Below are 27,134 nucleotides of genomic sequence, written 5' to 3' on the forward strand. Positions count from 1 at the left end.
TTCCAGGATTTTGACCCAGAGACATTGAAGGAATATTGATATATTTCCAAGTCAAGATGGTGTGTGGCTTAGAGGGGAACTTCCAGGTGGTGGTGTTCCCATATATCTACCGTCCTTGACCTTCTAGATGGTAGTGGTCATGGGTTTGGAAGGTGCTGTCTAAGGAGCCTTGGTGAGTTCCTGCAGTGCATCTTATAGATAGTACAAACTGATGCTACTGTGCATCGGTGGAGGAGGGAGTGAACGTTTGTGGATGTGATGCCAATCAAGCGGGTTGCTTTGTCCTGGACTGTATCATGCTTCTCGAGTATTATTGGAGCTGCACTCATCCAGGCAAGTGGGGAGTATTCCATCACAATCCTGACTTGTGCCTTGTAAATGGTGGACAGGCTTTGGGAGTCAGGAGGTGAGTTACTCACCGCAGGGTTCCTTGGCCGGGATTTTCCCCTTAAATTGGCAAATTCCGATATCATCTGGGGAAAATTGGCATTTGATGCAGGGATGGCAATGGTGGAATTTCACCCCATATCGTGAAGAACATTGTTTAAAAAAATCAGAGGCACGGGTTTTACGTTGGATTGCAGGTGGGGTGACCTCAGATTCACCTGCCCCGCTTCAGTAATCTGGGTGCCATACTTAACACTCTTGAAGGGACAGGAAGATGTTGGGAACTGATGACTGCCAAAGCTAAGAAACATGATGCCCCCAAATTTAGCAACACCTCCCTTGAATGCCTACCAGACACAGTGGAAGCCTGCCACAAAGTCCTCTACTCTCGCTCTGGGCGAAGACCTGCAAGCAAGGTCACCAAATGAGTGGTGGTCAGCGCCAATGCACTCCAAAAGAGGACAGCTACCCAGTGCCAAAAGAGGGTGAATGATCTCCTCCGTTCTGCCAGGGTAAGTCACAATTCACATCACTCTCAACTCACATACACATAAGCCTATCACACTTCCACAGGGATCTCACTCACTGCCAGCTCAAGAGACATCACCACTCACTCTTTCACACACATCTTCATCTGCCCTGCGGATCGTGTCCTCATCCTAACCATGGTACCACTCACCACCCACACATGCCAGGCATCTTTCTCATCTGGCCTGGCCGGCGTCCTGCTCATACTCTCTTTATCTGTCTTCATGCATGACAAGCTGGCACACAACAAAAGGGAGAGGTCCTAAACTGGTGGAAGAATGCCCGCCCTCAGTGACTCCCCAAACTTTGAAAATAGAGCAGTTCAGCTGGCTGTTGAAGATGTGGACCGTTCATGTGCTGACGGTGAGGTCAGCGGCACTCAACCAAGTGAGGATCCAGCACTGCAACACCCATCAGACATCCATACTGTGAGCGACGTCTCCTGTTTCACAGGCCACTCCCATGCATGATTAATATCTTCTTTCTTTTGCAGGCACATGTGGGACACAGCCGAGGGGGTCCATGAGCCAGGTCGTTGACTCCAGCCCCAGGGACGCCGTGGAAAAGGAATCCATACACACAGACATTGAAGACCCATCACAGCGCTCACCCACACCCTCTACCAGCGCAGAGATACACACCTCAGTGGGACCAAGGTTTAGAGTAGCCTCGGGGTCACAATCTGGTGAGTACATCGCACTCTCTGATCCACAGCAGGCGGAGGCAGAGACATCCCAGGGTGCTGGCACTCGGAGGATTGCTGGAGGCCAGGAATCTGCTGGGTCTCTGGAGCCTCTGGACTCAGTTATACCTCAGTTGCTGGAGCTGCAAAGACAAGCTCAGGATTATCAGGAAGGGATATCTGCTGCACTCCTCAGATTGTAAGGCATGATGGAGGAGTCCGTCCGCCTTCAGTCTGAGGTGACAGCGCTGGTATGCCAATGCAACGAGGTTAACATTGGTAGGGTGGCGGCCGCCGTTGAGGCCTTGGTCCAGGACATTGGAGTGCAGTTCCTGCAGCAGTGCAGGACCATAGCTGAAGCATGCTGGCATCTATCAGTGTCAATGCGGGGGGGGGGCGCAATCGAGCTCACTCCAGCTGCCCCTCTTCTCAAGGAGTTAGCCAGGGGCCAGCGGGCCCCCACTGAGAGGAGGATCAGCAGGTCCACACTAGGGGCCATCCACCCAGGTGACCTCGGGAGTGACCCACCCATCCGAATCCCCTCTTCCGGTGACCCCAGCAGCTCCAGCTCTGCAGGCAGAGGAGGGTGGCACTGCCACACAGCAGGACCCTAAAAGCAGGCCAGGGCCCTCTAGGTCTTGGCCCTCCAGAGGACACCTGCCAAAGTCATCACAGACAACAGGGTTTAGCCTCCATCTCCGCTGTGGATGTTGGGGTGTGTCAAGGGTTAGAAAGGTCAAGAAGGTGTAACTCTTTTGAGCACAACGTGGACATGGGTGTTAATCACTTGTACATAATGTTGACCATTGTAAATATACTCCCAAGAATGTCTCCTTGTCTTTGTTATGATGAGCAGTATTCGGGTCGATCAGATGTGAAAACTTGGTTACTGAACAAAATGAAGGCAAGTGTCCCAGTCCAAGGCCTCTCTCTGTGCAGTGTGTAACCTTCTAAGCACCATGATTGTCCGGCTTCAAAGTCACTGTCCAGATTAGTGATGCCTTGATGTGTCTTGTGTTTGCTGTAAGTATCTCATATCCAAGCATCACAGGGTTCCATGATGTTCTGTGTGCTCTCAGCACCTTACAGACGGAGCTGCCCCAAATCTTGTCAGCATTCCTGACTGGTGAAGGTGAGGTGCTGAAGGAAACAGGTGATGAAGCCTACTAAAGGATCAAGTTGTCTTAAAAGTCCATTTGGCCTCTGTTTCTCAGCAGCGTCTCCATATGAGCCTCTTCACAGAGTGTATGTGCGCTGCCCTCAGCCAGACAGGTGTCAGACATTCCCAGATGCAATGTGAAGATCTCAGGAATATCCACATTGCATCTCATCATCTTCCTGGAATCTTGTGGCAATTAGGGCCTCACGAGTACGCCTGCCTTGTTTGGCCCCTTCCAGTACCTCATCACTGGCGCCCCTTTGACTTCCTCCTCATCTGAGGAAACATGCAGCTCTTCCATCTCATCATCCAGGTCCTCCCCCTTCGCATCGCCAGGTTGTGTAACATGCAGCAAGCCACGGTGATACTTGAAGCACACTGGGGAGTGCACTGGAGTGCTCGACCAGATTTGTCAAGGCACTGGAAAGTTATTTTCAGGATAGCAATGGTGTGCTCCACCAAACTCTGGGTTGTGGCATAAGCTTTGTTATGCCCTCTCTCAGCAACAGTCTGAGGCCACCGCACAGCCATCATGAGCTACATAGTTTGCGGGTAGCCCTCGTCCCTGAGGATCCAAACTTGCAGCCTGTGTGGTCCCTGGAAGATGTTAGGGATCGATACTGGCTGAGGATGGATGAGTTGTGGATGCTTCCAGGGTATCTTGCACAAACCTGCATGATCCATTTGTTATGGTTGCAGACCAACTGAACATTGAGAGAATGGAAGCCTTTGCAATTCACATATTGAACTGCTTGTTGCCAGGGAGATTTAAGAGCCATATGATGGCACCCTGCACCTGTGGAAATCTCAGCAAATCCCAGTGCTCTTGCTTCCTGGCATGCCTGATCTCTGTTGAAGTTGACAAAGTCGTGTGCCTTGGCAAAAATGGCATCCGTGACCTCATGGATATCTTTGTGGGTAGAGGCTTGCATGATCCCGCACAGGTCCTCAGTAGAGCCCTGGAAGGAGCCACTACCTTAGAAATTGAGCGCAGCTGTCACCTTCACTCCACTGGCAGTGGATGCCCTCTGAGTCCCCTTGGTGCCAAATCCTGCAGAAAGTGGCATATGTGAATGAACAGTTCCCTTGACATGCGCAGTCAATAGCGACACTGGTTTTCGCTCATCTTGCACATGTGCTGTCTATAGACCCTGGGTTTAATGAGGTACCTACGAACCTCTCTGGGGTTCATCCTCTGCATGCGTAGGAGGCTGTGCCACCCCTTGGTCTTGAGGGTTCTGCTCCTCCATTTCACGAGCTAGGCGCCTCTGTCGCATTCCTCTCAGTCTTCTCTCCTATCTATAAGCAACGAGGCAGACAGAGATCACCAGACTCCATAATCCTGATGGTCTTCTCACTGCAGTATCAAGGATAGAGATGCAAGGGTTAGCAATTGTCTCCTAAGGACCACTCTTGGTCGAGTCATTGCCCGCGGCTGCCTCTTAAGGCCCCTTTACGTGTGCCAGAGAGTCCTGGCCACCCATGTGGATTCCTGGTGTTTAGTGCGCATGATAGATAACCAAAACCCCACCCATCACCGGACCCCCCGCCCCCACCACCACCACCACCACATTACCAAGTGGCAACAACTCTGGCCACTCAACTGCATCCTCAACTCTCATCTCAGGCACAGGCATTGTCCTAACGTGCACTCCAAGGCTTTGTGGTTTGCTTGGACCATGAGGGTGACTTTAATGTCTATTTAAACTTAATGCAAGGGACAAAGAGCGCACCCCTCCTTCAGCATTCCAAGGCCACCTTTCCCAAGGGGATCCGCAAGCTTGTCCAGTCGCCCAATTCTGGTACTTCTCCGTAATTTCCCTGCCAATTTGTTCCTCTACATCTTTCCCACTATTGGTGGCTATAGCCTATGTGGAGCAATGTAAAAAGGTGTTCAGGAAAGATAGAGAAGGAAGGAGAGAGGGGGTGGCAGTATTGATTAAGGAGAATATTGCAGTGTTGGAGAGAGAGGAAGTTCCAAAGGTGTCAAGGACAGAATCTATTTGGCTAGAGCTAAGGAACAAAAAAAGTTTTTACATTGCTCTGCATAGGCTATAGCCACCAATAGTGGGAAAGATGTAGAGGAACAAATTGGCAGGGAAATTACGGAGAAGTACCAGAATTATAGACTAATTATAATGGGAGACTTTAATTAGCTGAATATAGACTGGGATAGCAGTAGTGTAAAAGGCTGAAAGGGAGAAGAATTCCTAGAGTGCATTGAGGAGAATTTTTTACAGCTGCATGTTTCCAGGCCAATATGAAAGGAGGCACTGCTGGGCCTGGTTTTGGAAATGAGGTGGGCCAAGTAGATCAAGTGTCAGTAGAGGAACATTTGGAGAACAGTAATCATATCATAAGTTTTACGTTAGCTATGGAAAAGGACAAAGAACATTCCAGAATAGGAATAACAAACTGGGGAAAAGCCAATTTCACTGAGGTAAGAATGGATATGGCCCAGGTAAATTGGAATTAAACATTAACAGGCAAAATGGTAACTGAACAATAGCTGCCTTTAAAGAATAGATTGCAGGGAGTCCTCACTTAAACTCCATCTAGTGGCATAGGTTGGTTGGTACAGTTAGCAGCTAAAGTCCCGACTAGAGCCCAGGACTTCAGTGTAGAGCCAGCAGTGAAGCCAGATATGGAGCAGCAAGATCTCGGGGACTAAAGTAAGAACTGAGGCTGGGAAATGAAGGCAGGAGGCCAGACTAGGAAGCAAGGAAGGGGAGGTGGGGGGGGGGTGCAGAGGTTGGGGGGTGGACAGAGGTTGGGGGGAGAGAAGGGAGGTGAGGGGGGGAGGGGAGGCAGGGTGAAGCGAGGGGAGGTCGGGAGGAAGCAAGGCTGAGAGGAGGCAAGGCTGGGGAGCAAGGCAAGGCCGGGAGGAGGCAAGGCTTGGAGTTAAGGCCAGCCGCGGGAGGAAGCGGGACTAATGGCAAGAGCGGAAGCATTGTTGGAAAAGTCATATGCACAGGCAGACTACAGAAGAGGAGGTCTGTGGCAAATGACGTGAAAGTGAAACTGGCAACATTAAATGGATATATTGACACTATTTACAATGTTAAGCAAGTCAACGCCAAGCGAGTCAACGCAACAAATCCAGAGCTTCCTGGCTGACAAAATAGATAGCGATTAAGATGAAGCAGAAAAAGTGTGCATATGATAGATATCAGGTGGATAATACAATTGAGAACTAGGGACAAATATAGGAAGGGAAAATGCAGAGGGGAAATGCAAAAACAAATAAGAGAAGCAAAGATAGAGCATGAGAAGAGACTGGCAGGTAATATAAAAAGGAATTCAAAAGTCTTGTATAGGCAATTAAATAGTAAAAGGCTGGTAAGAGGAGCAGCAGAATCAATTAGGGTAGAAAAAGGGGATTTATGCATGAAGGTTGAGGTATTAAATACTTTGCATCTGCCTTTACCAAGGAAGACGATGCCATCCAGGTCATGGTGAAAGAGCAGGTAGTTCGGCCACTTGAAGGATTTAAAATTGATAAAGGAGATATTGGATAGGCTGTCTGTAATGAATGTTGAAAAGGCACCAGGACTGGATGAGATGCATCCAAAGATACCGCAGAAAGTGAGTGTGGGAATTGTGGAGGCACTGGCTACAATTTTCCAATCTTCCTTAGATTCAGGGGTGGTGCCAGAGGACTGGAGAATTGTAAATGTTACAGCCCTGTTCAAATAAGGTGTGTAAAGATAAGCACAGCAACTATAGGCACAGTCAGTCTAACTCTGGTGGTAGGAAAGCTTTTAGAAACAATAACCTGGGGCAAAATTGATAGTCACTTGGGCAAATCTGGGTTAATTGAGGAAAGCCAGCATGAATTAACAGCAAATTGTGTTTAAATAACTTGCTTGTGTTTTTTGACCAGAAACTGAACAGGACTAGCCATATAAATACTGTGGCTACAAGAGCAGGTCAGAGGCTAGAAATCATGCGACAAGTAACTTGCCTCCTGACTCCCCAAAGCCTGTCCACCATCTATAAGGCACAAGTCAGGAGTGTGATGGAATGCTTCCCACTTGCCTGGATGAGTGCAGCTCCTGCAACACTGAAGAAGCTGGATACCGTCCAGGACAAAGCAGTCCGCTTGATTGGCACCACATCCACAAACATTCACTCCCTCCACCACTGGTGAACAGTAGCAACGGTGTGTAGCATCTACAAGATGCACTGCAGGAATTCACCAAGGCTTCTTCGACAGCACCTTCCAAACCCACGACCACTACCTCCTAGAAGGACAAAGGCAACAGATAGATGGGAACACCACCACCTGGAAGTTCTCCTTCAAGTCACTCACCATCCTGACTTGGAAATATATTGCCGTTCATTCACTGTCGCTGGGTCAAAATCCTGGAACTCCCTTCCTAACTGCACTGTGGGTGTACCTACACCACATGGACCGCAGCAGTTCAAGAAGGCAGCTCACCACCACCTTCTCAAGGGCAACTAGGGATGGGCAATAAATACTGGCCCAGTCAGCGATGCCCACATCCCGTGAATGAACAAAAAAAAAGGACATAGCTTGGTGGAATAGGATTACAATGGGAGATTAAAATTTAATGCAGAGAAGTGTGAAGTGATTAATTTTGGTTGGAAGAATGCAGAGAGACAATATAAAATATTGACTTTAGGACTTTAGAAACTTTAGGAAGGATGTATAGGCATTCGAGAGGATGTAGAAAAGATTCACAAGAATGGTTCCAGGGTTGAGGAACTTCAGTTATGTAGAAAGATTGTAGAAGTTGGGACTGTTTTCCTTGAGAAGAGAAAGTTGACAGGAATTTCAATGAAGTTATTCAAAATCATGTGGGGTCTGGACAGAGCAGATAAGGAGAAACTGTTCCCATTGGTGGAAGAATAGAGAACCAGAGGGCACAGATTTAAGATCATTGGCAAAGGAAGCAATGGCGACATGAGGAAGAATCTTTTCACACAGCAAGCGGTTAGGATCTGGAATGCACTGCCTGAGAGTGTGGTGGAAGCAGGGTTGAGACTTTCAAAAGGGAATTGGATCACTATCTGAAAAGGAAAAAATTTGCAGGACTACAAGGAACAGGCAGAGTTGTGGCACAAGGTGAATTAATCCTTCAGAGGGCTAGCACAGGTACAACAGGTCGAACAGTCTCTTTCTATGCTTTAAGCATTCTCTGATTTATGATCTTCCCTATTAATGATTCATTTATGCCAAATACTTTTCTATTATTGTCCCAGTCACAGTCAGATTGGTTGGACAGCCTAATAAAATCTTTAAGCTACTTTCTTCTGTTTTACAGAATAAGTAGCTCAACACACTGGTGGGTGGTGAGTTTTCACATGTGATTCTTCACTGAATCAGTTCCTAATCAACCCTCTAAACTTTTGTTCGAAATTTTAATCACTGTTTCAGCCATAAGTATAATTGTTCAGAAAAGTTGCAAAATTGCACATAAGATCCCATTCATTGCTGACTGTCATTTCTTTCTTTCAGTGCAGTGAAGGTTGAGGTGCCTGTTCCCAATGGTGAATTTTCAAGGGGCATTTTTCCTTCAATAGGGAGAGAAAATGAGGTCAATCCTCCCCAAGACCATAGAACAATAGAAAGATTACGGCACAGAAAAAGGCCATTCAGCATATCATGTCTGTGCCAGCCAGAAAAAGATGAAGAAAAAACTAGTCACTCATTTTAATCTCAGTTTCCAGCATCTGGTCCATACCCTTGCAGGTTACAGCGCTTCAGATGCAGATCCAGGTATCTTTTCAATTAGTTGACGTTTCGAGTCCTCATGACCCTTCTGTCGAAGGGTCATGAGGACTCGAAACGTCAACTCTTTTCTTCTCCGCCGATGCTGCCAGACCTGCTGAGTTTTTCCAGGTAATTCTGTTTTTGTTTTTGTTTTGGATTTCCAGCATCCGCAGTTTTTTTGTTTTTATCTTTTCAATTAGTTGAGTGTTTCAACCTCAACCACCAATTTAGGAAGTGAACTCCGGATATCTACCACTCTCCCGTTTATTGAGTATTCCCTTGCTTTTTTTGCCCTCTCCAAATGCATAACCTCACATTTTTCTGGATTGAATTTCATTTGCCACTTTTCTACTCACTCTACCCATTGATATCATTCTGGACATTTAACCAAGAACAAATTACAGAGACACGTTCACTGGGGAAGAGACTGGAGAAATGGAAATAAGTAAATTATTTTATCCGCTCCAGCCAAGATGCAAGGGATTGAAAAATCCTATCACTTAAATCTGAAAATCACCCAACAGCCATTTCCACTACTTAATTATTGTGTACATAATGTACAAGCAAGTAAACCTTCTTTAATTGTAATACTGTCTCATCTTAGAGTTTTCTTAACTTTAATAATTGCTATTTCAATGATAGCAATATCACAAGTTCATCATACAAGTTATAAGCCTTCAGTTCTTGCATCACAAATACATCAACATTATCTGCTTCTGATCACAAAATTAACAAGGACTGTTGCAATCTGATGCAGCTTTTTGAATATAACATTAATTCTGGGTCACTACTGCTGATACTGACCTAGCATTAATATTTTACTGAAAATCCAAAATGCAGTAAATTGTGATTACAGGAGCATTGCCAAAAATAAATTTCAAAAAGAAATATTACAGGCATAGATATGAAGTGGAATCAATGTTTTATTTATCCAGAACAGTGACATAGCTGTGAGTATAGGACCTTGACTGATTTGGGAGAGCAGAATAGTTCATGCTCACAATTCCTCTGATTCTATACCACCCTTTGAATATGTGAGCATAATCCTCAATGATAGATCTTATACATTTTTAAAAATGTATAAAATTTCCATATTTCCCCAGAACATGGTGCATGAATGATTGCTAGATTACAGATTTATAGTACTTCCAGATACACATATTGAAATTTTCAATTCAGTTCGATACATTTGGGTGGCAGTAATTGTTGGAAGGGTTTGAGCTGATCCTGATTTTCACCTGATCTTCTTAGCAGGCAACAAAAGCACTTGCCTTAACCTGATGGGATCCTTCTTTAAATAAGCACATCAGGTTCTATGTTGTCATTTGGCTCAAACTGCAATTTAACTTGGGGGTGAGCAGGGAAGCCACTGTGGTGTTCCCTCCATTCTGAAGCCAGTCAGGTCGTGTAGTGCAAAAGCAAAGTACTGCAGATGCTTGAAATTCAAAATAAAAACAAAATGCTAGAAATACTCAGTAGATCAGGCAGCATCTGTGGAGAGAAACAGAGTTAATATCTCAGGATGATGGAATATCTCTACAGATGCTGCCTGATATGCAGGTAGTGTAGTGGTTATGTCTATGGACTAGTAATCCAGAAAGGTCTGTTCAAATCTTACCATGGCGGTTTGAGAATATGAATTCAATCTTAAAAATTGGAAATAAAAAAGCTGTTGTTTTGTCATAATTAATTCACAAATGTCATTGGGGAAGAAACCCTGCCATATTTTCCTGGTCTAGCCTATATATGACTCAAGTCCCACATAAATATAGTTAATCACCCCATGAAGAGGCTTAGCAAACCACCCAGTTGTTTTAAAACACTACAAAGAATAACCTTATTGTGGGAGCACCTTCACCACATGAGTCAAGATAGCAGCTATTCAACTTTTGTTTTTAATCTCTTCATGGGATATGAACATCAAGCAAAGTGAGATGCTAAACTGAGGCAAAAACAAAAGCTCTGAAGAGGTCAAATGGACTCAAAACGTTAACCCTGTCTTTCTCTCCTGAGATGCTGTCAGACCAGCTGAGTTTTTCCAGCATTTTTTGTTTTTGTTTCAGATTTCCAGCATCCACAGTATTTTGCCTTTATCTTAGTGTTAAACTGAGGTCCTGTCTAACTGTTCAAGTGAATGTAAAAGATCTGTGACACTTTTTTTGTGGAGGAGCAAGGAGTTTCCACGGTAGTCTAACCTTCAACCAAGATCACCAAAACAGATTAGCTGTTTAGCTACTAATTTGCTACTTGTGAGACCTGCCTTGCTGTTTGCATAAATTGATTGTCACATTTGCCTAGATGACATCAAAAAAAGTAAATTAATTTGCTATGAAACATATTAAAATGGCCTGAGGATGTGAAGGGCACTATAAATCTAAGTTCTCTTTTCTTTTTGTTAAAACAAAAAATATAAACATAGAAACCTCGACACAGAACAGGACCTTTTTTGTACCAGGGTATCTGACTACATGGAGATAACTGAGGTGCACTCTTTTTTTAATCCAATCTCACAAATGAGGTTAAATATTATTTTGGAGGCTGATGCATCTAGCATGATGAGAGACTCTTTAAAAGAGAGGCTCTACTAAGACCCTGCATTTTATCTATAACCCAGTAAGTTCCTCATTTTCAAGTACCTGTCAAACTCACTTTAATTTTTTTTTATTTGCATCACTGGCTAGACCATCCCTAATTTCTTGCCCATCACTAATTTATTGCCCATCCCTAATTGCCCTTTTTAAAAGTTTTTTTTTGCTGCGGGTCATATGTGGGCCAAACTAGGTAAGGATGGCAGATTTCCTTCCCTGAAGGACATTAGTGAACCAGGTGGGTTTTTATGACAATCAGCAATGGTTTTGTGGTCATCATCAGACTTTTAATTCCAGATTTTTATTGGATTCAAATTTCACCATCTGCCATGGTGGGATTTGAATCTAGGTCCCTGGAGAATTACCCTGGGTTTCTAGAATACAAATCCGGTGATAATACCACAATGCTTCTGCCTCCCCTTAGTTATTTACAGAATCAGCTTTCACCACCAATCAGGTAGAGTATTCCAGATCCTGTCAACTCAATGAAAAGATTTCTCCTCATTCCCCTCTAGATCAATTGACAATGACTTTGAAACTATGACTTCTAGTTAACTCCATATGTATGTCCCAATCATTTACATCATTACCTATAAAAAATTAAAAAAACTAAGTGTGAAGGGTTTATACTTCCGGGTTGTCTGTGAGAATACTTCAATGTAATTAGCTGCCTATCCGGTTTGATGACATCATTGTTAGGGGATTCCTGCAGATTCCCTTGATTTGATGCCATGAACAAAGTGCTGTTGGAAAAAGGGAAGAATCCATGCCACAGTGATTGTTAGACCTACGTGGGCAGTTCCTTCAAGGTGAGTGGCAAAAAAATGTGCTTGCCACTGACCACAAAATCCAGGTCATTAAGATTTATAATAATTCTTGATCAGCAATGAAACAAAAATGGCATTCAACCATAATCCCACCTCTTTTCCTTTCAACATTTTGATTTTGGACTTGGCAAAATGTAGTAACCCTATTCACATGGCTTAAATATCGAGTTCACTTTAGTATTCCATGAAATTGCTTGCTGATCAACAAATACAGGTATCTGTACCTCTGATATTCTGGGAAATGAACTAGTGATAGACAAATCAACCTGCAATATTGCCACAGAATAAATAGAGTGGCTAGGATGGTTTCATTATTTGATGAAGATTAGGATGGTAATGCTGAAGAGTCAATATATGTACAATCACTGATGTCCATAAGCAGCACCATGAGTGACTGTTTGGAACTGTTGGATTATTAGGTAAAAAGCTAAGATTTTTCCATATTATGCGTGACTCTGAAATCTCATTCAGGGAACTGAAGACTAGATTTCCTTTTGCTGAGACATATTTGACCCAGAATCACAGAATTGTTACAGCACAGAAGGAGGCCATTCAACCCATCATGTCTGCACCGGCTTTCCTGAGCATTATGACTCAGTGCCTTTCTCCTGCCATTTCCCCATACCCTTGCACATTGTTTCTGGTCAAATAATCATCTAATGCCCTCTTGAATGCCTTGATTGAACCTGCCTCCACCACACTTACAGGCAATGTATTCGAACCACTTGCTGTGTGACAAAGTTTTTTTCTCACATCACATTTGCCTCTTCTGCAAATTGCTTTAAATCTGTGCCCCCTTATTCTCGATCCTTTTACGAGTGGGAACAGTTTCTCCCTATATACTCTATCCAGCCCCCTCATGATTTTGAACACATGTATCAAATCTCTGCTTGGCCTTCTCCTCTCCAAGGCGAACAGTCCCAATCTCTGCAACCTATCTTCATAACCTAAGTTTCTCATCCCTGGAACCATTCTTGTATACCTCTTCTGCACTCTTGCCAATGCGCTCACATCCTTCCTATAGTGTGGCGCCCAGAACTATACACAATACTCAGCTGAGGTCTAATTAGTGTCTTATATATACTCAGCATAATCTTCTTGCTCTTGTACTCTATGCCCCTAATAATAAAGCTCAGGATATGCTTTATTAACTGCTCTCTCCACCTGTCCTGCCACCTTCAAAGATCTATGCGCATATACACCCAGGTCCGTCTGTTCCTGCACCACCTTAAGAATTGTACCCCTTATTTTAAATTGTCTCTTCATGTTCTTTCTACCAAAATGCATCACCTCATACTTCTCTGCATTGAACTTCATCCGCCACCTATCTGCCCACTCCACCAACTTCGCTATGTCCTTTTGAAGTTCTACACTGTCCTCTTCACAGTTTACAATACTTCCAAGTTTTGTATCATCTGCAAACTTTGAAACTGCCCCCTGCACACCAAGATCTAGATCATTAATATATATCAGGATGTTATGGCACAGTGGATGATAAATGCTCAAAACCCTGAGGGAAACTTGAAACAGCTGCCACAACTGTTTGCAATTTGTAGTTTATTTCAAGATGCATGCCTTGAATTTTTTTTATTGGTTCATGGGATGTGGCCGTCACTGACTAGGCCAGCATTTATTGCCCATCCCTAATTGCCCTTGTTCAGAGAGCATTTTTAAGAGTCAACCACATTTCAGTAGGTCTGGAATCACATGTAGGCCAGGCCAGGTGAGGACAGCAGATTTCCTTCACCAAAGGACATTAGTAGTAATAAGCCCACTGAGTCTTAAAGGTTCTTTACAAAACTACGTTAAACGTTTGTTAATAGAAGAAAAGATTTTAAGCACATTCATAAGTCTACAAATTACTACTATAATAATTCCTAAATCTCCTAATTAATCTAGCTCCCGTTACACCTCCGTGAAGGCAAACGTAAAACAACATAGATTTCAACAGACCCAGACAAAGCACACAATATCCTGGACAGTGATATTCAAATTGAATTCTCTTAGCTTCAGTTCTGGTAGACAGCAGCTTGATACATAGAGGCTGGAGGTTTTTCACTCTTGTTAGATCTTAGAATGTCTTTCCCTTACACATAACCCCATATTCTTTATACAGGTTTCTCCCTTTTTAATGTAAATTCCATTGTCCCAATATATCTTTGCAACTTTATCTTTTCCATAATATAAATCTTCCACAGTACTTATACTATCAGTAATCTTTGGGAAAAATAAACACACTGTTTGGCTTAGCCTCTGTTGGCTAGGTGTAACACCTACCATCTCTTTGAAATTCATGGCTCTGGTTTGTCTAAAATTGCAAATGTTCCTCACATTCTAAAACTTCAGCCATATTTACGTATTTAGCATTTCAAACCTAGCTTTTCTATTGATAACTCAAAAGCTCCAGGCTAGCTGTCTGCAATTCACTTAAAACCCTCACACACACCTCACAGAGAGAAACTAATCCACTATTAACCTACCTTTATAATAAATCACAATAATATTATGAAAATTATTATGTTTTCAGTACAAAGAAAAGCAAGGGTCCCAAAACTGGCCTCTGGGGAGCTCCACAAACCTTCCTCTTGCCAGAAAAATACCCATTTACCATTACCTTCTGATATTATTCAGCCAATTTGGTATTCACATTTTATTCCATGAGCTACAACTCTTTTTTTACAAGTCTGTTGTGTGGCACTGTATTAGATGCCTTTTGAAAGTCCATATACACCACATCAACAGCATTCCCATCATCTACAATTTCGGTTACCTCTTCAATAAACTCCAGCAAGTTAGTTAAACATGATTTCTCCTTTAGAAATCCATGCTGGTTCTTCCTAATCAACCTGCATTTTTCTGCATGTGACTACTAAATCTATCCCAAATAATTGTTTCTAGAAGCTTCCCCACCACTGAAGTTAAACAGGCTGGTCTGTAATTGCTGGATGTATCCTTACAATCTTTTTTTAACAAGGGTGTAATGTTTGTGATTCTCCAGTCCTCTGGCACCTCCCCTGAGTCTAGGGAAGACTGAAAGATTATGGCCAGTATCCTTAGATGCATCACATCCGGTCCCAGTGCCATGTCAACTTTAAGTATTGACAGTTTATCCAACACTTCTCTTTGGTAGCATCTGCTTCCTTGGTAAAGACAGATGCAAAGTATTTATTTAACACCTCAGCCATGCCCCCATCTCCATATGTGAATCCCATTTTTTGGTCCTAATTGGCTCTACTCCTCCTTTTACCATCCTCTTACTATTTATGTGCTGATAGAAGACTTTGGAATTCTCCTTTATGTTGGCTGCCAGTCTTTTCTGATAATCCGTCTTTGTTTCTCCTATTTGCTTTTTCACCTCCCCTCTGAACCTTCTGTATTCCGCTTGGTTCTCAGTTGTATTTTCTACCTGATACCTGTCATAAGCACACTTTTTCTTCTTTATCTTAATTTCCATCTCCTTTTTCATCCAGGGTGCTCTGGATTTGTTTGACCTACCTTTCCCTTTTGAGGTAATAATATCTTGACTGTGCCCGAACCAATTTTTTTTTAAGGTAGCCCGTTTTTCGCTAGTTTTCCCCACCAACCTTTGGTTCCAGTCTATCCGGCCCAGCTCCCATCCTGCCCCATTGAAGTCAGCTCGCCCCCAGTTAATTATTCTCACGCTGGATTGCACATTGTCCTTTTTTTACATCATTCTAAACCTTACAATACAATGATCACCGTCTCCTAAATGTTCCCCTACTGATATGTGACCCTGCATAAGTCCTTCCCATTCTAAATTGCTAATGTTATTACATATCTGTCATTCACTGAAAAGTCATTCTAGGAGCATCTGATTAATTATCTGCCACTAAAACACCGACACAAATGGCAAACTTATCTCTGCTTCAACCTACAAGTGCTTTTCATTTAACTTCAACCATTTGCATTTGACCCTTGGTAATAAATGGCATAACCGAACATTTTTTACACAAATCCCCCAATAAACGGTTATTTTTCTATATACTGAAACTTATTCTTGTTTGTTAAAAGCAAAATACTGCAGATGCTGGAAATCTGAAACAAAAACAAAGTGCTGGAAAAACTCAGCAGGTCTGATCGCATCTGTGGACAGAGAGGCATCGTTTCGAGTCCGTATGACTCATCTTCAGAACCTGAAAAGTCATGCGGATTCGAAACGTTAACTCTCGTCTTTCTCTCCACAGATGCTATCAGAACTGCTGAGTTTTTCCAGCACTTTTTGTTTTTGTTTCTTATTCTTGTTTGGGTTATCGCAAAAATCCACCCAAAATGCAGAAAAATCTATACATATTGATTCTTGTGCTTGTAGGATTCAAATGGATGAAGCCCAATCTTTTAAAAAATGTACTTGAAGGGATAACCTCTAGTGAATAAAATTAAACTTTTCTTTAAAAGAAAACTTGCCTGGAGAGGAATCTTAATTCAAATCGCAGTAAGTTCTGACTTCACTTTACACAAAACCACACCAACGTGATCGAATCCCGCAGCAGCAATCGGTATGACTGGTCTGACGTTTGTTTATATTGTTTAAATAGGTGCAATTTCTATTTTCCAAACTCACGCAAATCTCAGTAAGAAACGTAAAACGGTATTGTCCGGACATTCAAGTGTATTAACCTTTGGTGGCATTGCAAAAACGTTTATAAACAAATCTCTTCGAGATTAGTCCTCACCTGAGAAGAAATAAAACGAGGTGAAATCCAATTTGCTCCTTTTTCATATTCCCCTTCGCACAGTCAGAGGTGAACGGTTGTATATATTTACCGGAATCATGTACAACACGAAAAAGTTACTGAGTACGAACAAAATCAATATAATGAAAATTAATAAAACAGGAACCATTCGCTCAAACTCCGCGTCCTCTGAAAACATGTCCGGGTGGTTTATGCTGTTCTTCCCGTCCCCGCCGCCGCCAATCGTCTCCACGGTAACGAGACACTTTCCCAGTTCATCCCGACGGCGCTGCGACTGCGCAGATCACTCAGCTGAGTGGCGGAGCTACTCGTTCGGAACCTCCTCCCAGCGGACAGTCACATGACCCAAGTTGGAACGTGGGCCATCTTGTGTTTCCACAGCGCCTTCTCGTTTAACTGCATGGAAACGCGGAACCCGTCGGTAAGGTTGGTGGAGGAGTGGTTGGTAGTGCTCAGTGACCGGTGAGTGCCTTAAAGAGTTAAACCTGTGATTGCAATTAGAATAATGGACGTGCTTTATTGTATTGCAACCCATTCACTTTTGATGCTTTATTTTTTCTTATTGCAGCAAATGGCGAATTTCCTGATTTTGATGGTTGTTTATGTAGCTTTTAATGGTAGACAATATTTTACATTCTGTCTCCCAGCTACTCATTTTTTAAATCTGAAACTAACTGGTATTTAATTGTTTTGAATTCATGCATCGATCCTGGATGCAGCACCGAGCGCCTCCTACCGGAAAGCTGGTTGGTTTGTGGCTAACTGGAGCCGGCTGGTCACCTGCGTCCTGAATTAACGCCCTGGACAGGGTCTGAGGCTGTAAGTGGAATAGTAACAGAGAATGGATGCTGGCAGTGCTCCGTAGAGTTGACAGTATCCGTTGAGAGAGTAGTAGAGAAAACATAAATAAAAGCAAAATACTACGGATGTTGTAAATCTGAAATAAAATGGGTGTTTTTCGGGCAAGGAGAAGGTTTGTAATGGAGTTCCCCGGGGTTGGTATTGGGACCTTCTACCCTGTGCCAGACCTTCCATTTTGTTGTTCTTCCCCCTTTCAACGTCATAAACTTATCACATTTCTAACTTTCTCCAAATCATATATGTCATATTTGACGTTTTCCTGAAATTTTTAAATGACCTAGACCTTGGTGTATAGGGCACATTTATAAAGTTAGCGGATGATTCTGTAAAAACAAATTGTTGGAAATACTCAGATCAGGCAGCTTTCGTGGAGATATGGAGAAAGAAACAGTTAATGTTTCAAGTCACAGAATTGTTACACTGCAGAAGGAGGCCATTTGGCCTGTTGTGTCTGCACAGGCCCTCCGAATGAGCATTTCATCTAGTGCCATTCTTTTGTCTGGTCCCTGTAACCTTGCACATTGTTTATTTTCAAATAATAGTCTAATTCCCTCTTGAATGCATCAATTGAACCTGCCTCCACCACACACTCAGGCAGTGCATTCCAGACCTTAACCACATGCTGTGTGAAAAAGATTTTCTCATTGCTTTTGCTTCTTTTACCAATTACCTTCAATCTGTGTCCTCTGGTTCTCGATTCTTCCACCAATGATAACAATTTCCCCCTATCTACTCTGTCCAGACCCCTCATGATTTTGAATACTTCTATCAAATCTCCCCTCTGCTCTTTTTTCTCCAAGGAAAAGAGTCCCAACTTCTCCAATCTGTCTTCATAAGTGAAGTTTCTCATCCCTGGAATCAATCTCATAAATCTCTTTTGTACTCTCTCCAGTAGCTTCACATTCTTCCTAAAATATGATGCTCAGAACTCTATGCTGAGGTCTAACTAGTGTCTTATACAAGCATAACCTTATTGCTCTTGTACTCTGTGCCCCAATTAATAAAGCCTAGGACACACTCACTCTTTGCTTTATTAATTGATCGCAACCTGTCCTGTTACTTTTAATGACCTATACATATATATACCCAGGTCCCATTGCTCCTGCACCCCTTTAGAGTAGGTAGACCGATTCTCCGTGCTGTTCCTACTAAAATGTATCACCTCACATTGAACTTCATCTGCCGCCTATTCACCCATTCCACCAACTTGTCTATGATTTTTTGAAGCTCTACATTGTCCTCCTCACAGCTTACAATGCTTCCGAGTTTTGTATCATCCACACAATTTGAAATTGTGTTCTGTACACCAAGGTCTAGGTCATTCTATATATCGGGAAAGTAAGTTGAATATGACTTCTTTAGATCTGAAGGAAGTTAGAAATGCAATAAGTTTATGTCATTGAAAGGGGGAAGAACAACAAAAGGGAAGGTCTGGAATAGGGTAGAGAGTAGAAAAGATTAAATGATGAAGATGTCTGGCACAAAAGGCAAAGGGATTAGTAATGGTTGTAAAGAAACGAAGCATTTGGCTGTTGACTATCAGTGCTCTTTCCTGCTCTTGCCTGTAACTGGAAAGCTTCATCAGCTAATTTCCAGTTTCTCACCATCCCATAGTCCATCTCTGACACTTTCCTTCCCCTCTTCAGCTTTTCTGTCTTCATTTCTGGGGATAGCCTGCCTTCTAATATTCATAACAAGACCGACAATGACTCCATTCCATTCTCCCAGTTTCTGCGTCGTATCGGGTCTGATGATGCACCCTTACGCAAAGGTGTGTTAGATATGTCTTCCCTTTTTCTCAACTGTGGGCTCATCCCACTGTGGTTGTCAGCACCCTTGACCATGTCCGATCCATTTCTTCCCCCCTCCCTCCCTACCCCCTCCATCCCTTCCCCCTCCCTCGTGCGCGCCCCCCCCCCCAACCCAACTGTCTCTTCTGGACGCAACGGTTTCAGACTGAGCTCTCCCCATCTTGATTCTGTTTTTTCTGGATTTTCATATCTTGGCCTTAATCCTGTGTTTCATGTTTTTAATTTTGGACAGAGCTGTTCAATATTTTGCCATTCACATTCACTCTGGATAAATGCTTTGTTTCTTTACTATAACCATTACCACTCCCTTTGCCTTCTGTTCCATGACCCCATCCCAATCTTCTGTTTGTTCTTTCTCTACCTTTCAGTAAAACCCATCACATTTCTACCTTTCTTCATTCTGAAGAAAAGTCATATTTGACTCAAAACATTAACTCTGTTTCTCTCTTCATAGTTGCTGCCAGACTAGCCAAGTGTTTCCAGCACTTTGTTTTTGTAGTAGAATTAACTTTTCAAGTTGCCAACCATGCATCAGAACAGTTAGGCACAAGTGGACATGGCAGTCATCTTTTTCAGTGCTCCTATAATTTTTACTGCCTCTTTAAGTTAGAGACAGAATAAATATTCCACAACTCCCAATACTAAATCTTATAAAGTAAAATGAGAAAGGGAAGAAGGAGTCAGTAAATTTTCACTATTTGACATTCATGTAGTTGCAGTTAAAATCTCTGCAAAATTATATTTATTCTCAGTCGGAAAATTATGCTGGTACTTTTTAATCACTCATGTCAGGGTTACATAGTTTGAAAATTAATTTCCGGTCAATCTTTGAAATGTTTGCATTTTTTATCTTTGAAAGTGCTTCACAAGTGTTGAGACTAAATGATATAGTGTGTCCCAAACCTTATTCCGGATTATAATGAGCCGGTCTCCTTTCGAGTGAGTGCTGTAAAAGAAATACTACAGAGGATCTATTTCATTCTCAAAATCAATGTAGGATATTGACGTAGGTACTTTAACATGCCAAAAGTGGGTATAAAAGAGGGTTATTTATAAAAGAGTGGGTTATAAAAGAGCAATATTGTAATTCATAAAATTATTTTATCTGTGGGCATCAAAGAAGAGACTTTTGAGGCTGCGAAATGTGTATTTTTTTTTACTTTCTTGAAATGTTACTTTAATTTCTTTAAAAAAAATTTCTTACTTTGCATCAAATGGCAAACAACTTGCTTCAGATGTCTTTCAACACCCTGGGAGCTCAACCTTGGCCATTTTTTAAATTCAGTCTTTCTGTAGCCAGGTGTCTAGACCCCATTCCTGGTTCATTTGCTTCAATGATTTTATGTATCTGCTTAGTGACACTGGAAAACCTTGGCATCATCCCTATGGTTAAAAAGTGTAACCTCCATTCAGTTTTTTTGCCCATATCTACGCAAAAAGATGAGAACTTGCTGTGTGGCAGCTCACATACGCACCCTCCTACATAGTCGCATAGTTTATTGGGGTGCCACTGTCTCTTACTTAACCTGCTGTAATACTAAAATTGTTTTGATTCCTTTCCCTAGTGTGAAGTTTAACAGCACTGTTTACTGTAAGCTGTATAGTGAGTCCAGAAAAATTATGAAGTGATTGCTCTAAATTCACTTCAATAAATTTTTTTTAACATTTTAACTTTTAATTTAGTTTTGGTGAGTGCCATTAGTTCATCAGAAAAATTGTTGCTTCTATAACAGAAGATTCAAATGGACATAAGACAAAAGCATTTTAATGCTTAATTTGAGCAGTTTAAACTTTCAGCTTGTCTGGTATTTGAAACAGATGTCAAATTCTCATGGTAATTTGGCTGAACATTTGTTCCTCTGGTCGAACTAAGTGTTCTCTGCAAAGCATGATTCTAAATTGGTCTGAAACTCTCAAACATTCTGATAAGAGTTGGAACATCTTGGAATTATTATTCTGTAGATATTTGGTGCCACTTCCAAATCCGACTTGTCCAACAACAGCAACTTGTAATGAAATAAAGGCAGGACTGGACGTTAAATATTCCTGGATACAAGGTGTTTCGGAGAGACAGGAACATAAGAAAGTGGGGTGGGGTGGGGGCGGGGGGTCAGTGGGGCATTGGTGGAGTGGCAGCATTGATTAAAGATGGTGTTACAGTATTGGAGAGAGAGGATGTTCTAGGGGGTCAAGGATGGAATCTCTTTGGCTAGAGGTAAGGAATGAAAAAAGTGCAATAACATTGATCGGTGTAGTCTAGACCACCAACTTGTGAAAAGGGTGTAGAGAATCAAATCTGTAAAGAAATTACGGAGAGATGCAAGAATTATAGAGTAATCATAATGGGGAACTTCAATTGTCCAAATATAGACTGGAATAGGAATAGTGCAAAGGGACAAGAGTTGCTAGAATGTGTTCAAGATAATTTTCTGCAGCAGTATGTTTCCAGTCCAACGAGAGGGAAGGCATTGTTGGACCCTGTCATGAAAAGATATTAATGTCTATAATGTTATTGAAAATTATTTTTAAATTGGACTTGTAGGTTCTTTGGGTGTGTCTTAATTGGATTAAAGCCAGCTAGCCTGGATGCTTTGATGTATAGTTGTTTGAGATGTTAATTAGATAAACATAAAGAAGTTTGAAAAAAAGGTTAAGTGTAAGTTTGATTTATTGAATAAGGCATTCAAGAATGGGGGTAAAATCGTGCACCTAGCTGGGAGATGCCAAGCAATGTGTTTATATTACTAAGAAAATTGGTGGAATGAAAGGATTATTGTTCGGAGAGGTATAATTAAAAGACCTAACAACACAGTGGAAAATTTACATTCAAAGGAAAAGCTAGGTATAAACAGAAAGGAGTTGTGTGTGTGTGCAGGTCAGAGGCATGTAAGATCTAACTAGCCTGTAAGCCAGCAACCGTATCTGCAAATTGAAAGGAACCTCATTTTGAATTTGTACGGTCAAATGTGCTTTATCTAGTGTCTGTTTAAAGTGTATGGGTGATTGTTGCCTGGGTGAAGATTTACCTGGGAGTGATTAATTTGGGGATTTGTTTAAAAGTTATGATAGTAATTTGTAGACATGTGTATGTGTTTAATTAGTGGTTAGATTAATAAATGTTTAATTTAGTTTTATATTAAAAAAACCTTTTGAGGCTTGGTGGTTTTATTCCTGAATTCAGAGCTGCATCTCAAACATACCAATTGAAAATATAGGCTATGACAATTGTTCAAGTTTACCTCTGGAATTTAAACAACTCAGCCTTTACCAATTGCTGTGTCATTACAATCGGGGACTCTTGGAGGTATAATATTTGTATTTCCTTCATTGGTTTGGAAGTGGTGAATCTTAAGGTTATGAGTATGAGAAGCACTTTGAGTTGGTGAGGTTTTTTTCTAAAAGTGGTGAGACTGCAAGATGGCTTTGGCAATTGGTAAGACTTGTCTGGGAATAGAAGTTATAACTCTGGGTTACAAAACATATCCAAGGATAAATTAACAGAGTTGGTGGATAAACTACAATTGGGGTTACCTGTGGTGGCTAGGAAATAAAATTAAAGATATAGCACAGCATCTACAGTTGGTAGTGCTACCTGATGTTAGTGAGTCACAGCTGGAGGAAGTGAGACTTCAGTTACAAATGAAGATGCTTGAAATTGAATAAGCAAAGGAACTGAAAAAAACCTGAATTATAAGCAAAGGACAGAGAAAGGGAATTTAAAAGGGAGCAAGCAGAAAGGCAGGAGAAAGAAAGGAAGCTGGAACTGGAAGTTTAGGCAAGGGAGAAGGATAAAGAAAGAGAGGCAAAGAAAAGAGAGAAAGTAAGAGAAACAGAATACCTGCTTAAAGGTTAGAAGTTAAAAAAAGAGATCCTGAGGAGAGTTCTGATGATGAAAAAGCCTTTAACCTAAAACCCAGTAGGGAGATGTTTAGATTTGTACAAGCTCTTTCAAAGTTTGAGGAAAAAGATATTGAAGCATTCTTTATTTTATTTGAGAAGATAGCTGAACAGATGAAATGGCCACAGGAAAACTGGACATTATTACAGTCTAAGTTGGTGGGTAGAGCGCATGAGGTATATGCTTCACTGTCTGAAGAAGTATCGGTGAATTATGATGTGGTGAAAAAGGCTATTTTGAGTGCACATGAGTTGGTTCCTGAGGCATGCAGGCAGAAATTTAGGAATATGAGGAAATAGCCTAGGCAAACTTATATTAAACTTGAAAGAGTAAAACAAAATAATGGTGGATATGGGCATTAAAAATAGAGATAACATATGCAGCTCTTAGGAAGATAATTCTTTTGGAAGAATTTAAAGATTCAATTCCTTCAGTAGTGAGAACTTATGTGGAGGAACAGAGGATTCAAATGTTAAGGCAAGCAGCAGAGATAGTTGATGATAGAGTTAGTTCACAGAGCTAAACCTTTTTTTTGTCACCCTTTTAAATCTGAAAAAGATAGAAAGCGGGAGGGTGAGAGGAAGGTAGGGTAGTCAGGGAAGAGGAGTAGCTGGAAATTCCCAGGAAGTTTTTTCTCAGAATAAAAAGAAGGGTGTTGAGGGTAGGAGTGACATTCGAAAATTGAGGTGATAAAGTGGGGCACACTAAGTCAGTGTGATGGAAATTATTTGGAAAATCTGTTGGAATTATTGGGCTGCAAAAAAGTTCTGGAAGTAAAAGTACTGTGGGTTCTGAGGTTCAGGCACAGGAGAAACTGGTGGTTTGTGTACAAGAAAAACAGAATCAGCGATAGGTAAAGAAGTGGGACCCAGTTTACCCAAGAGAATTTTGAGGAGCAGGTTGCAGAAATGTTTAAAGACTTGTGTGTGTAGGGAAAGTCTCTCCATGTGTACAGGGTGGAGTAGGCAAAGATGGTAAAATTTTAAGAGACACGGTCCAGTCGATCCTTAATGTTGTGGGATAGTAATATTTGTTGTTCAGAGGGAGTATTGCAGGAGCAGGTGGTAATAAGTGCGGTTTATGGAAATGCTAAACCTCTTCCATTGTGGAAGATAAATTTAAAGAGCAAATGGAAGGCAAGTGAAGTTATTGCTGGAGTGGTGGAAAAATTGCTCATTGCAGGGGGTTGATTTATTTTGGGTAATGATGTAGCTGGGTCACAGATGTGGGTGATGCCTATGGTAGTTGAGCAGCCTGTAGAAGTGTTTTCAACAGAGGTGTGGCAGAAAGAGCATCCTGAATTGTTTCCAGATTGTGAGATAATGAGATCACAGGCCCACAGATTGAAACAAAAAGACCAGGCAGTTCAAAGGCAAGAAGAAGATGTCGACATCCAATTAGCTGGCACTGTGTTTGGTAGCATTGTTCAAGAGGAAAGACTGCAGGACAATTTACCTGATGTGTGTTTAACTCAAGGAAGTTAGTGGAGTTACAGAAAAATGATTTGCAGTTAAAACAGTTACATCTGAAAGCTTACTCAGAAAGAGGCAAATTATTCCCAGTATGTTATTACCTTAAGCAAGATATGTTAATGAGAAAATGGAAGCCCGATCATGTCTCAGCAAGTGAAAGCTGGAGTGAGGTGTTATCCCAGTTGAGTATAGAAATGAGATTCTGAGGATTGCTCATGAAATTCCAATGGGGGGACATTTAGGAATTAGGAAAACACAGGAAAAGATAGAGGTTTTTTTTTGGCCAGGATTGAAGAGGGATGTAGTCAAATTCTGTAGAACATATCAATTAACAGGGAACTACAAGCAGCGATTAAGCCATGTGCCTTTAACCCCAATACCAGCATTTGAAGAACCTTTTACCAGGGTCATGATTGATTGAGTAGGACCCCTCCCTAAGACTAAAAGTGGAAATCAGTACTTACTGACAATAATGGATGTGTCTACCAGGTTTCCTGATGCGATACCTTTAAGAAATATTACGACTAAGAAGATTGTAGAGGAGTCAATGAAATTTTTTACAAGCTATGGCTTACCTACAGAAATACAATCAGATCAGAAGTCAAATTTCATATCACAGCTGTTTAAGGAAGTAATGAACATTTGGGGATAAAACAGCTTACCATCCAGAGTCACAAGGAGCTTTGGAAAGGTGGCATAAAAACCATGATGAGAGCATACCGTCAATATTGGGATAGAGGAATTCCATTTTTGTTGTTTGCTATTAGAGGCACTCCTAATGCATCAACTAGTTTTAGCCCTTTTGAACTAGTTTGTCATGAAGTAAAGGGACCACTGAAATTGATTCATGAGAAATTGGTGGGTCAAAATTCAGAAACGATTCTCCTGCATTATACATAAAATTTCAGGGAAAGATTGAACAGATCATGTTACTTGGCTAGGAGACATTTTAAGATGTCACAGCAAGTAATTAAAATAAAGGCAGACAAGAAAGCGATAGCTCGCAGTTTTGTTTCTGGAGGGAAAGCACTATTTCTGTTACCAGTACTAGGTGATTCACTAAATGCAAGATTTAGTGGGTCTAACAGGATTGAAAAGAAATTGAGTGAAGTAAATTATTTAATAAATACTCTCAGATAGAAGCAGAAGGTGTGTCATGTAGATATGCTTAAAAAGTATTTTGACAAGGAAGTGGAACAAAGAGGTATGAGTGATGGCGGATGATGAGAAAGAGGTCGAAGTGCAGGATCTGAAATTGATTTTCCTCTAATCAAATTGGATAATGAGGGGTGCTTGAAAATTTAAGTGTAATATTGAATTACCTTGCAAACAAGTGTCAAAATGATTTGGAAAAGCTATTGCAGTCACACAAACCTATTTATGGGAATAAGTTGGAGGAAGACAGATTTAGCTATACATGATGTGTCTGTACAGATTTCATCTTCAATAAGACAACATCCTTAAGGATTTAATCCCTAAGTTATCAGAAGTACAAAAAGAAATTGATTTCATGCTTCAAAATTATATAATTGAGTCTAGTTACAGTAACTGGAGTTCGCTTATTGTGTTGGCATCGAAACCGGATGGAATGCAAAGACTATGTGTGGACTAGTGGACTATCGAAAGGTGAATGTGGTGACAAAAGCGGATTCCTATCCTGTACCACGGTTGGAAGATTGCATTGAGAAAGTGGGACAATCAAATTTATCACAAAGATTGACTTGCTAAAAGAATATTGGCATGTACTGTTGTCGGAAAGAGTAAAGGAGATGTCAGCTTTTGCAACACCAGATGGACTAATATCAGCTTAAAGTCATGCCATTTGGTATGAAGAATGCGCCTGCGGCATTTCAAAGACGGCAAACAATAGTAACTGCAGGTCTCAGCAATTGTGTGCTTGATAGTTTTCAATCAAATACAGGAGGCGCATTTACAGCATCTGGAAAAATTATTTTCTCGGTTACAAGAAGCTAATTTGGTGATGAACTTGGCTAAAAATGAATTTGCAAAAGTGCAAGTTGTGTATCTAGGCCATACATGTATCTAGGACATGGTAAGGTGGCTCCAAGAAATGCAAAAGTGAAGGCTATTGTGGATTTCCCAATGCCTACAACAAAACGAGAAGTTTTGAGATTTCTGGGCATGAGTCCGTTTTACTGGAAATTTGTACCAAATTTTTTGCAGTGTGGTTGCTCCACTGACTGAACTGTTTAAAAAAAAACAAAAAGTTTCAATGGACAAAGGAGTGTCAGAAGTCATTTGATAGTTTGAAAACTGTATTAACTACAACACCAGTTTTGGCATCACCCAGTTATGCCAAACAATTCAAGTTGGCTGTTGTCGTGAGTGATATAGGCATTGGGGCTGTACTATTACAAGAAGATGACACTGGAATTGAAAAACCAATAGGGTATTTTTCATGGAAAACAAAACAAAAACAGAATTACCTGAAAAAACTCAGGTCTGGCA

At 41.5% G+C, this 27,134-nt stretch overlaps 2 protein-coding genes across 2 annotated transcripts in view; one reads left to right on the forward strand and one right to left on the reverse strand.

Annotated features, from left to right (window-relative positions):
• LOC121281907 (multidrug resistance-associated protein 5-like) overlaps nucleotides 1–16,816 on the reverse strand; it is a 252,076-nt gene extending 235,260 nt beyond the window's left edge. The window contains exon 1 of the mRNA XM_041195071.1: nucleotides 16,603–16,816. The gene's annotated coding sequence lies outside the window, so the exon portion shown is untranslated. The remainder of the gene's footprint in view (nucleotides 1–16,602) is intronic.
• Nucleotides 16,817–16,975: 159 nt separating this feature from the next.
• Nucleotides 16,976–27,134, forward strand: part of LOC121281899 (ecto-NOX disulfide-thiol exchanger 2-like) — a 339,103-nt gene continuing 328,944 nt past the window's right edge. The window contains exon 1 of the mRNA XM_041195055.1: nucleotides 16,976–17,085. The gene's annotated coding sequence lies outside the window, so the exon portion shown is untranslated. The remainder of the gene's footprint in view (nucleotides 17,086–27,134) is intronic.

This window comes from Carcharodon carcharias, chromosome 9, assembly GCF_017639515.1.
Source record: "Carcharodon carcharias isolate sCarCar2 chromosome 9, sCarCar2.pri, whole genome shotgun sequence".
NCBI classification, from domain to species: domain Eukaryota; kingdom Metazoa; phylum Chordata; class Chondrichthyes; order Lamniformes; family Lamnidae; genus Carcharodon; species Carcharodon carcharias.